This window comes from Neolamprologus brichardi, chromosome 20 (genome assembly GCF_056152115.1).
Source record: "Neolamprologus brichardi isolate AB-2024 chromosome 20, ASM5615211v1, whole genome shotgun sequence".
NCBI classification, from domain to species: Eukaryota; Metazoa; Chordata; class Actinopteri; order Cichliformes; family Cichlidae; genus Neolamprologus; species Neolamprologus brichardi.
The window spans coordinates 5,644,779-5,657,525 of record NC_142123.1 but is presented as its reverse complement, the minus strand read 5'-3'; the positions used below and the strand labels follow the sequence as shown (position 1 = coordinate 5,657,525).

General features: G+C 38.2%; 1 protein-coding gene across 1 annotated transcript in view; it reads right to left on the bottom strand.

Moving 5' to 3' along the window:
- The window catches only part of cntn3a.1 (contactin 3a, tandem duplicate 1), a 76,100-nt gene extending 70,683 nt beyond the window's left edge, over window positions 1-5,417 (bottom strand). Inside the window, exon 1 of the mRNA XM_006785511.2 lies at window positions 4,874-5,417. The gene's annotated coding sequence lies outside the window, so the exon portion shown is untranslated. The remainder of the gene's footprint in view (window positions 1-4,873) is intronic.
- Window positions 5,418-12,747: the final 7,330 nt, after the last annotated feature.

Below are 12,747 nucleotides of genomic sequence, written 5' to 3'. Positions count from 1 at the left end.
CAAAATGCAGTTTTAAAATGATAATTCAATTTATTAGAGAAAAAAAAAAGCTGTCCAAACCTACCTGGCTCTATGTGAAATAGTAAATGCCTCCAAAACCTTCTACCTGGTTGTGCCACCCTTGGCAGCAAGAACTGCAATAAAGCTTTTATGATAACTGGCAGTGTGTATTTCACATCACTGTGGAGGACTTTTGGCCCACTCTTCTTTGCAGAATTGTTATAATTCAGCCACATCAGAGGGTTTTCAAGCATGAATGGCCTGTTCAAGGCCATGCCAAAGCATTTCAACTAGGTTGAAGTCCAGACTTTGACTCTGCCACTCCAAAACCTTCTTCTTCTTTTTTTTTTTTTTTTTTGTTTATTTATTTATTTTTTTTGTCATCCAGAGGTGGACTTGCTGTTGTACTTCGGATCATTGTCCTGCTGCATAATCCAAATAAGCTTGACCTTCAGGGCAAAAACTGATGGCCGGACATTCTCCTTCAGGATTTTCTGGTAGAGAGTAGAATTCATGGTACCATCAAGTCATCCAGATCCTGAAGCAACAAAGCAGCCAGGCCATCACACTACCAGCACTATAAATGGCTGTTACTATGATGTTCTTATTATATAATGATGTGTTAGTTTTACACCAGGTGTAGAGGGACTCAAACCTTCTTGTCTCATTAGTCCAGAGAATATTTACCCAACAGTCTCGAGGTTATCAGGATTTTTTGTGTTCTTTTTGGTCAGCAGTGTTTTTTTCCTTGGAACTCTCCCATGAATTCCATATTTCCAATTTTTTCTTATTATTGAGGCACGACTTTAACTGAGGCAAGTATGGCTGCAGTTCTTTAGATGTTGTTCTGGGATTTTTTGTGACCTCCTGGATGAGTCATCCAATACTAAATTTTTGGTAGGCTGGCTACTGCTGGGAAGGGTCACTACTTTTTCTCTAGTTTTCTTCATGTGTGAGTAACGTCTAGAAATGGCTCTGTAACCTTTTCCTAGCTAACAGACGTCGGTGACTTCGTGTGTTGGTGTGTCACTTTTTTTGAGATCTTTTAACCTATTTATTAAATGAAAAGATTATTTCAAAACTGCATTTAGCTTTTTCACAGGTTCCTTTTGTCAAGTATTAAATATACGTTTTCACTGCACTACATGTATTTTAGATGTTTTTTTTTACTTTATTTTTATAAAGGTATGTAGATATTGACTATGCTTTGTTTTCATTGTCACTATGGGTTTTGCTAAATTTTAACATGGTGCCATAATCTGTATTTGTAGCCCCTTGCACAATTTAAATGTGACTGTACTTCTCACTGTATTAATTATTGTACTACGTATAAGAATTCAACACAAGTGCAATGTTGACGAAGCACAGAAGAATCTATTTGCATATGATGAGTAACAACAAAACTTTCTTTATTTTAAGATTTTATGTATGCCCAAATATTTTTTTTCCGTCTTCCCCACAAATGGCACACCGCAGGAGGCAAAGGAAGTGCCAGTGTATTCCCCAGCCAAGATTCTACCTCAAATAGTGGCACAAGACAAAGAGACTAATAGTGTTTTGATCTAAGCACACAAGCTGCAGGCGTGACATAACACATGCCAGCTTTTTCATTTCTCCAGACCGCACCAGGGGCGCTCCACTAACGCGCTCGTTCCAATCTCCCCTGTGACAAGAGCAACTGAGCATGTTGAAAGGTTCTCCCTGCTTGCATACATGCTCCAAGACCAAATTTTAGCATAATGAGCCAGTGTGTGGTAATAATTTAGAACCGAGAATAGAGCCATGCATCTAAATCCATTTCAACATTTTCTAAAAACTCTTAAAAACATTGCTGCTTACATGGTTAAACCCATAGAAACAAATTCATTGAAAAAGTCTGAAATTAGTAAGATATATACATGGTTTTGGAAAACAGATATGGAGACGAAAGGTGCCTAGATAATAAGCACTGGTTAGGCACTGTCTTTAATTTTACCTCATGTTTCTTTAGATCTTAACGCCTTCTTGTGTTTTATAACCATAGAGTCAAAATTTCATTGCCTCGAGCAAATGAACTCTACAAATCAACCTGCCTTGCCTTCTCTTACAAGTAATTTTAACACTCTATAAATGTTTTTAGGCACAAGCTGACAATCCCAGTGCACACGCTTTTACTAAATTACCAATTAAGGATGCCAATTAGGATAATAAAAGCCTCCCAATTAATAGTTCTTTAAATACACTGATTTAGGACTTGCTTGATCTCAGCTGTCATCATGGGAGGTAATTTTCTGCCCTTGATGGAGAAAAGGCAAACTGCTATTACTGTAAGGAAGACAGATCCTCTAAGACAGATTTTAAGTCTCCGTAAGGACCATTGTTTAAAGCATATACAGAAGATAGATAGATAGATAGATAGATAGATAGATAGATAGATAGATAGATAGATAGATAGATAGATAGATAGATATTCACAAGCCAGTGGTCTCACAACACTGTAATTGGTGCTGACTTGCCGTGACTGACTTAAGTTGACCTGACTGATAGTGGTACCAACATGAAGTGCTCCCATCTGTACTTGTGACATTCTTGCAGCAGAACCCCGCCCTGTGGCTGTTTAGAAAGGACAATACCTGCCTGCCCACAGTGGGAATAGTGAAGGACTTTCAGGATCACAATCATATCCGTACGCTTCATTAGCCAGCAGTTAGTCCGGATATGTCTTTTATTGAAGATGCCTAGGACATTCTGGGTTGATGTGCTCAACAGTGGTAGCTTCGATGAATGACCACTGCACAGCTGCAGGATGCACTCCTCCAGGAATGGAGACACTTGTGCAGTCTATGTGTGACTTGCATCACATCCAGAGGAGGCCAATTCTCCTTCTAAACATTTTACACATGCATATATTATAGTGTTGGTCTAGAAAATATCTTTAAAGCACAAACTTGCACTTTTTTTTTTATCAGTGTGCACATATATTTCCTTTTTTTAATGATAAGCAATTATGTATTTATGTCAATAAACAATTGAAAAAACTCATTTTCAATTACAAAAGAACATGCTTATTTACTTTTTATTTTTTAAATTTCTGAGCTTTCTCAAAGTTCATGTCTAGCTCATTTTTGTCACAACCACAGATTGACAGATTTTGTCTTTTTACAGACTTGTCATGTTTAAAACTAAATAAAATAAAATGTCATTTTAATGCGCTTGTTTGCTGCTTCATTGGGGTTCATAATGCAGAAAACTTTGGTTCCAGTTCTCAGAGCAACTGCGCCTTGTCAATGTAACTTCTCGTATACATGCAAGAATTCTGCGTTATTTCACTAAACTGAATACTGAGGTATTACAGTTGTCATTATTAATATTCCTATAAGAAGAAATTCAAGCAGTCAGTTCTTTTGGTTTTGTTTTTTTTACTTTTTAATGCAATAGGTAAGCATATTGTCCACACAGATTAGCTTATGCACTGCTGGTGTCCCACTTACTTATTGCATAGACAACTGAATAAAAGATGAAGACTAAAGAGTTTAGCTCTGCGGGTAAAATGTCCATAGTCTGCACTTCTTTGCATGTGAACTCAGAGACAAGTATGAACAGCAGAAACACAAAACTGAAACAGAATTTTAAAGAAACCAAGTGACTCATCCAAATAGATTTGCTTACTTGTTAAATTAATTAAAAAAAAAAAAAAAGGCAACCCCTACTTGAACCAATCAGAATGCACATGCGGTACTTTTGTCTTTGCCAACTCAGACTCCTCTTTCCTCACGCAGACCAGGCTCAGCGGGGTACTATGAACTTCATGTTCACCCTCCTCCTTTTTCTGTCCCGGTGACATCATCAGAAACCTGCCCAGCCATAAGCTCACTTCCCCAAAGAGATGTGTAGTAACTCTACAATTCCAGTCACACAAATGTTTAAAAAGGAAATACTGCAGTTTGGTGGAAACAACTAAATCTGTAGCTTTGGGCAGTTACAACTATACCCAAACATGCAGTTGACTGTATGCCAACATGAAACAAAAACAATATTTATGTGAAGCATCCCCTGAGGCACCCCTATAAAGAGAGGGGCAACACTAAACACTGACAAAGGTAAGAGTTAATAATCAAAACCACCTCTAATACATAGCAAAAGCACTGTAATTTACTTAATAGCAGAATCACAAGCAAAGAAGATCCATCTGAAACATATGGACGCTTGATTTCATGAGATTAACTATTTCCAGCAGATTCGGATGCTAAAGGACTTTAGACAATCCGAACCAATCAAGCGAGGAGCGCGGTGCAATCAAAGAAAAGGAGAGATGATGAGACTGGACTGATTCCAATCCCCTGGTGAACACTGACGACAATGTGTTCTGCCAAAAGGTTTTAAATGAACGAGGAATGATGGTCTGGATTTGTGCCTCACAGAAAAAGCTGCACAGTATAAATGATGGCCATGGCCAATTAGGAGACGCAGAATGTGATAATGTGATGAGAAATGGCACCAGTCAGCTGGGATTTCAAAGCTGTTAGTTTTCTAACTCATGCATGGCAATAATGGCATGGACACAATGCCGTCACTTGTGCAATTGAACGCTGAATGTCTAATATGTGTGTGTGAATGTGTGCTCCGTACTATTGATGGGATACTTGTTCAAAAACAAATGCATATTATAAAATGAGCAAGGCAGTTTCTTTGACATCACGTTTCGGTAAATACCTAAAATATTCAGCTTTACTCCACTTTACTGTGGTTTATTCCAGAAGTGGAAGTTGTAGACCGGTGATAACAACAACCTCGTATGGCACACGCATAAGAAATAATCAGTACTGTATCGGGAATAGTGAATACTGCAGCTTCCACAGAATACCGAATAAAGTAAATAACTGTATTTCCTTACCCGAATACATATCCTCTGGTGTTTGCTGTCGTTCATCCCTTCTCGTATATCCATGATACACCGCGCATCTCCTCACTCCTTCACCCCAGCAGGTCCCCAGATCGAGTAGACGTCTACAGTTTAGTTGGTCTCTTCAAAGTGCGGGTGTTGCTCTCTCTAAATACACCCAAACTGCTTTCTTCCTCCTTTCTTGAGGCAGACTACCCTAAATGTAAGCGCTTACTCTTTTCATCGTCGGTCCCAGTGTTTTCAGCGTCTGAGTAATTACCAGCACCCCGGTCCTCCGCTCTCCTCACTGGTACATTAATGTAGGATATCCCGATGGTCCCGCATGCACCGCGGGCAGGCGGATTTAAACCAAGCCCTTAGCGGTGGTAGTTTGCGTAGCGAACGTTTTGAGGTGGAAATAATTGTAAGTTGTTGGGTAAATTCGTTTAAGGAACACAAAGAGTTCGCGAGCAGCTTAAAACTGGTTTTTGAATGCGCGAGTCCAGCTCGTCTACACGGTGAGGACTCCAACTGCCTGCGCGCGCGGCGCCGCTGGCACACGGGACATCAGAGGTGGATGCAGGAGGGTTTGGTCTGCGTTTTTTTCCACGCTGCAGGTCTTCGACATTTCCTCAAAATGTCATGATCACCTATCCGGGTACAGCAGAACGGATCTGTATAAAGTAACTGTAGTTTTATTGTTTCTGGCTGATAAGGCAATAAGGCACGGGAGTTATGTATGCACACATTCATTTTATTTGGGGGGATTGTCTAAAAATGTATTTCTTAAGCACCAAAATTGCTAATTACGCAGAATTGACCTGTAAGCTATTGCAGCAAATTCGTGGGCTAATGGTTTCATTCTGATGTTTAGTTGGAACTTATTATACATAATATGGGTCATATTTTCTAAAGTGATCCCATTTATTTTACGCAAAATCTCAAAATGGCTTTGAAGCCAAATTTTTAAAAAAAAGTAAAATCATGAAAATTAAGTAAAAACTGATTTCATTGCTGAAAAGTTATTAGAATGAGCTAACATGCACAATGCCACACTACATAAGTTCACCTTAATGGAGTAAATTTCAGTATCAGTTCTGAGTATGTTTTTCCTGGTGGTACCACAAGCCAGTGTGTCTGCTATAAAGCGAGCCACAGCTCTGCTCCATATACGTATCCCAGTAAGCCATAATATTTCTACTCTAAAACCTGCAAAATGTGATGACGCCATTGCTGATGAGTCAGAATACCTGAAAACACCTGCGTGCATGTGAAGAGCACGCTTTTATGACTGTGGAAATATTAAATTATTCTAATATCTAATTATTTAATGTAAGTGCAGGCACGACTTGTAACCCTTTTTTTTTACGGCCACAAAGAACACACAATTAATAGTTAATGAAAGAGAACTCAAACACAGAAGTAACTTATAACTGTTCTGTATAAGAGCATCCGGTAAGTTCATTATAGTCAGGCACTGTGTCAAAAGATGCTCTGTGTGTGTGTGTGTGTGTGTGTGTGTGTGTATATGTGTGTGTGTGTGTGTGGATTGCTTTTTATTTTCACTATGTAACTCTGAAAAGAAACTTCGTTGGAAAAGTTAAATTCTCACTTTTGCTCTTGTTGTTTCCCAGTAGCTTTCCCCAGGTAGCTGAAATAGCTTAAGGTGGAACAACCAGAGTAACTGTGTCAAACAATAAAGACCCAATTGTTGGAAGAAGCGAAGAAGATAAAAAGGGTAAGTGATAGAAAGGGACAGGAAAACAAACAAGAGTGAACATGAAATAGAATTTCACCTGATTTAAAGGCAAGAAATCAAACCTTCCTATTTATTAGAATGGTAATGCTGGATGTTTTTAAGCCAAAAACTCACAGGTGAAAAGTTGCTTACTGCCACTTTAAAGAATTTAGAGGTCCATTTACTATTGTTGGTGCATTTTTGTGTACAGCTTACTTCATGAAAGGGACCATCTTTCACAGTGCCTTTTTTATATATACTTTAAGTGTATTCTGATGTATTTCAGGAGACATTAAGCTATCTCCAAGATTTTTTTCAGTTAATCATACATCATTACTTGTAGTATACAAAACTAGAAAGACTGCCAGCTCATAAAGTTCAGTGAGGACTTATTACAAACGCTACGCCTCTGGCTCATAAGCTGCTCATAATGTTGAGTGGGATTTAAAAGATTCTACTTCTTTTTGAGCCAATGGTAAAGTGATAATTACAGACAAAATTAATGAATGCCCCACTAAGCCTTGGAAAGGCAATGGGGGAAAAAAAGAATATTTGGATTAACCTACTGAATGAACATTTAGTATTCCTTAGTCATTCATGCGCGCAGCTAATAATGGCACATCAAAGCTCCAAGGAACACTTAATAGTATAGCCACTCTAAACACAAATATCTGCAACTAGGCTTGAATATTTCATGAATTCTTTAATGCTCATGGCTGGAGGGAAATTTTTAAATCGTTTTACTGTGATGATTTCTCTCCAAAGAAAAACTAACTGAATTTTACCTCATGTAGTTTTACTCATTTGCCTGTGCTCTCCACCGAGAGAAATACGTTGAGAGAAATGCCACCATCTTTATGCAACGATGAACTTTTCATTGTTGTTTGGAAGGTGTCAGTTAAATACATGAATTCTGTTTGTCCCGAGGCCGTGAACGAGATGCTGAAATGAGCAACTTGCCGATACCGCCAGGAGACTGAAGAGCCGGAAAAGGTAGATTATTCTCTATCTTTTCTTCCAGACAAATAAAAAGAGAAACAACTCTTAACTAAAATACTGTCTTGAATCATAAGCAATGATACTTACTAGTATGTACCGTATTGTTAATGTTGTTAGTATATTTTGCAATAACAGGAACATAGTGGTGCAGCTGTTTTGCCAATTTATGCATTGTGATGACTGGGAAGGTGTGAGGTATAGATTTGTTTCATAATTTTCACTTCAGAAATAAAACAATTAAAAAAAAACATGTAATTTATCTAAATTCTTCTTTTGTATCTTGTATCTGCTTGATCTCTGAGATTTAATTTGTTTTTTTTTTAAAAAGGCAGTACTTTCATCATTAGCAAGCACTGCCTGTTTCACAACATACCATTTGTTACTTGAACATAAAAGCAACAAAGAGAAAAGAAGTCATGTGTGTAGGCTGTAATCTAATTTATGTCTCTTGTTGTTACTTCAGAATTCTGCTTATTTCACAATCTTGTTAAATTGCATTTTGTTCAGACTTTTTGTGCTTGTGTGAAATGTTACTGAGGTGAAAGCAGATTTGAAGTCTTTGTTAGAACAATATTACTGCAACAGATGGTGGATTGGGTGTGCAGTACTGACTTAGGGCAATCCTCCTTGCCCTTGTCTCGGCATGATGTCACTCAGTTTGAATCAAATGCAGGACAGCCAGCATCTCAAGCAGCTGCTCAGCAATGCAGACAACACACTGGAGTTTTTTTCTTAAGGCCAAAGGATGTACAGCTAAACCCAAGACATATACCTTGTGTCAAGGTACTCTCTCATACTTACCCCCTAGTTGTTGTAATGCATTACAGTGCTTGTAAGGCATTTTTACTACAATGGGTAGAATATCCTACTTGATCTGTTTAGATTTTCATCTTTATTTTATGCTGGTGACAGCAGAAACCTGAAAAGGCATCAAGTTTCTATAGTTATGTATGGAGTAAAAGCTACAAAGTGATAACTGGATATGATAGAAGAGCCTGTAGGCACTGGACAAGCATTTTGGTACTAGAAGCTTTCAGTCAGCTGACTTCTATTATTCAATCACATTTAATCAAACTGTCTGCGCAGGCCTTAAAACCTTTGGCTATCATCTGATGTTGACTGAAGTTCATGTTTGGATGTTTAAATCTCCATCTGAGTGCACTCAAACTCACCAGATATTCCACATCTGCCTTCCAAATAACCTGGCTACACATAAAAACATAAAAAAAATGGACTTTTGTCCCTACAGGCTTAATAGTTAGTAGTTAGTGTAGTATGTGTCTGCATGTGTGTATTCATATTAATTGTATTTTAAGTTTATATTATATTTTATTGTAGTTATCCCTAGCTTTGAAAGCTTTAACCCGCAGAGAGCAGGCTTTTTAATTCTCATACAAATAGCAGATGAGCCATGTCAGACATATGAATTTCCATCTGGGATCAATAAAGTTAGTTTTATTATTATTATGATTATTTAGTGCTTTGTGACTGCATGTCTGTGAAAAGTGCTTTGTAGATCACCTGCACTTACTCACTTGCAGCAGTTAGCATGCAAGAGTGCATTTGAAGCAGCAGGTTGGTTGCTAGAAAACACTGTAATGCAAAGTGCTGAAACAACCAGTTAACTACACAATTTTTACTATACAAAAAAAAGTGTTTTTTAAACAGAAAAATTGCCCATTTTAGCTTCTTAGATACGAAAATTGGTTGCTCTGCTGCTTCTGCTGTAGACCAGCTTACAGAGGACGAATCATGAAAACAAATGGTGAACACTCACTAGTCATTAGTTACAGGCATAAATTCTCTTATTTATAGTTCAAGTCAAAGACACAGTGTGCTCATCTTGATTTTTTAGGCTTTTTAGTTTTTTTGGAGCTGACACCCATTGTTCATAAAACTGTTTATTAACGGAAGAAGCTGGATGGACACACTAGGACATATATGCGCTGATGTACAGTTTGAGAGCAAGAAAACACACATGGCTGTTCATCTGTTCTTGTAGCCTGGAGTTTGACAGGTAGCTGCCTTCAAACTGTCAGATAGTCCTATAACCGCCCACTCATTGAGGGAGCAATGCACAGCTGCAACACATTGCCGTGGAGCATATTCAGGGTAATGCTGTTGAAAGCACAGGTCCACAGATGGGATTCTGGCAGAGAAACAAGGAGCAAAAAAATATAGGCTGGTGTTGACTGTATTATTCAGCTGGGAGATGTAGGAAAAGATGGGCTCGGAAACACAGATCTATATCAGGCTTTGTTCTGAAAAAGGTGAACGCCAGGGGTCCGTAGTCACAGAGGTACAGAATGAGAGTGTCCTTCATGTGTACGCAGCAATAGCAAAAAAGACATTTTATTTGAAAGTAAAAAATGATTACGGGCAAATGCAGATACTACAATCAACACATGTGTTCAGGAGACAGCACAGTTGCTGTTTGGCCTCCGTCGCATGCTGATGCTTTAAACCTAATCCAGAAGTCATAATTAGGATGTCTGGGGTTGCATAATTTTCACTTTGATGTCGCAACAACACATTTTGAGTCTTGAGTGCTGCTTTGACTTGTTTCAAGGGGGGGCGTCATTGATTTGCAACATCAAAGTGTTTACACATTTTGAGGGGAAAAGAACAACACGTGGACTACAAAAGACATTGACTGTGCACTCTTGCATTGACTTTCGAAAAAATGTAAATTGTGAGGTAAATAATATCGGTGTGTGCTGCTATAATGAACATGAAATGTAAAAGTAGTGCTTATACATTCACTATTAAGAATGTTTCTTTATTATATTGAAAATGAGCAAACGATGGTTGATTTTTATATTTTAGAAAGCACGCACCTGTCAAAGAGGACACGCCCCTAATGATGAAATCTTTTTCAGTTTGTGGGGATTCATTTGCTTTTGGAGCCAGCATCAAGTTGCCAACTCCAGCTTATTCAATCAACCTGAAACTTGACACTTAGCTTGCTCTGCCACATAAATAAACTCCATTCGTCCAGGTGGATTGGATAAAGGGTTATTGAGAAACATGAAGAACACACAGACACATGTTGACTTATAGCTGAGATGCACCTGACGTAGATCATGTGATAAGCAAACCTAAAGGAGTCACATTATTTATTAGTTTGTAATTTGCTCATATTATTGAGTTAACACGCTGAAAGAGCCTGACTAAAATGAGCTTAGTTTGGCAACATTAGTCTTTTGACAGGCATACTTGTTATCTAATATAGTACCAAGCAAGTACTTAGAAATAAGTCAATGAATGCACTTGACTCTTATTCTGTAATTAGTCCTGTTAGTTTGAAATGGTTTAAGGGCTTTCATATTGACTTGTGACTTGGCTCCATGGGCCAAATTGTCTGTGTGGGAGTTATCTCGTAGAAAATCAAGAGGTAGAGGCTTTCTCTCTGGCCACCAGCCTTCGGTTGCTGCACACTAATGACCATCTTGCCAAAGCATTTAACCTTGAGCCAATCTGTCTTCTCACTTAGAAAAGCTGAGTTCTTGAACCATGAAATAGAGGTAGTTGTCCCTGTGAAAGGAGGTTACAACCCAGACTACTTCAAGATTAATCAATTATTGCCATTGCAAATGTCACGAAGTGGTTGGATAGAATCATTATCAGAGTTTAGTTTTGGGGTTTTTTATAGTCTGTTTTTTAAGTTTTTTGGGTTTTTTTTTTACTTTCAAAACTGTATCCTTACATGAAGAAAACACTAGGCGGAGCCAACTGTGATTTAATGAACTTTAAATGAAATGTCCCGAAGCTGTTGAAACCCAGTTGATGCAGTGACAAATTAACAGTTTAGTTCATTTTACTTTAGTCGTAAAATAGGGGGAGCATGAGATAGCTGGAAAAATGAAATGTGGCAAATCACTGATGGTAACTCCAAGTGAACCTGCATGAAGACGTTCTCTTAAAATTTTGAAGTGTGCAAATTAAACACATTGCCCTCAGTTTGCATATGGATTTACACGATACCCATCCCCTTGAGGTTTTTGTCACTCTGGTAGGTGAGTAATACAGATTTGAAGTGACAGATACCATTTCAAAGAACAAACTGACACTGACAGAATGACAACTTCAACCTTTACTGAGCATAAAAATAATAAAAAAAAAATGAAATGTGTGTATCTGTGTAGCACAGTGAATGTGTGAGTGATTCCCTTGAGGTGTTTTTACCGATCTGTAAGTATGCTATATATCTTTTTTGGATATATGCCAATCTCTTGGAGCATACAAAGGGCACCCACTTCCTGGAACATTTTGTATAGGAGCAGCATGAATAATATGTTCACACACTGTATTTAGCCTGAACTTAATGAGCTTAGGTGACTTCTAGGGGTGGGTTTTTATAATCGATTTATCGATTAAAATCGATTCTGGCTTGGATAACGTAAAATCGATTCATTAAAATCCTGAATCGATTTTTTAATATAAATTTATTTTGCCCGAAATGCCAGAATCTCTGGTGAAATTTCACAAAATTTAAACAACCACCAAACAGCTAAGACAGCAAATGAGAGCAGGACAAAGACTTAAACACACAGCGCAACCCGCGGATCAGAATCAGTTAGATGTCGCCTTTCTCACAGTCGGGGCTGAAAGCCGACAGCTCGCTGATTCTGATCTGTCGGCGGGTCCGCGCTTTGTGTTCACGTCCTTTATGCGCTGATTCTAAAGCTGTTATTTTGATCTCTCTCCAAACAATATTGACCGAACCAGCAGCAAAAGAAGATCCAAACTACGCTTCACCTCTCTCGCGTGTGTCAGCTTCCTTTTTATAGATACAAAAATATGTAAATGTACTGATCTGAATTATAAATGCTATTTGATAAGATTCAAAGTTATATTTTATTTTTTGTTTTGGGGGCTTTTTTTGCATTACGTTAACCACAGGACTGCAGCTGAAGAGGATGTTTTATTTCCAACATCCTCAGAAACTCTGCCCTCAAACTAAGCAAGCAGGATAAAACCCAAAACGCCAGGAATTACAATATTCTGGTGATTTAGGGAGTCACATGGCTAAGCTAATTCGTATTGTCTAGTATAGCTCTGCAGTGGCAGCAGTCGCAAGTGTCTCTCTTCTGTCTAATGAATAATGCACAATAAGACACCCGGAGTTATCCAAAACCAAGTCCTTGTT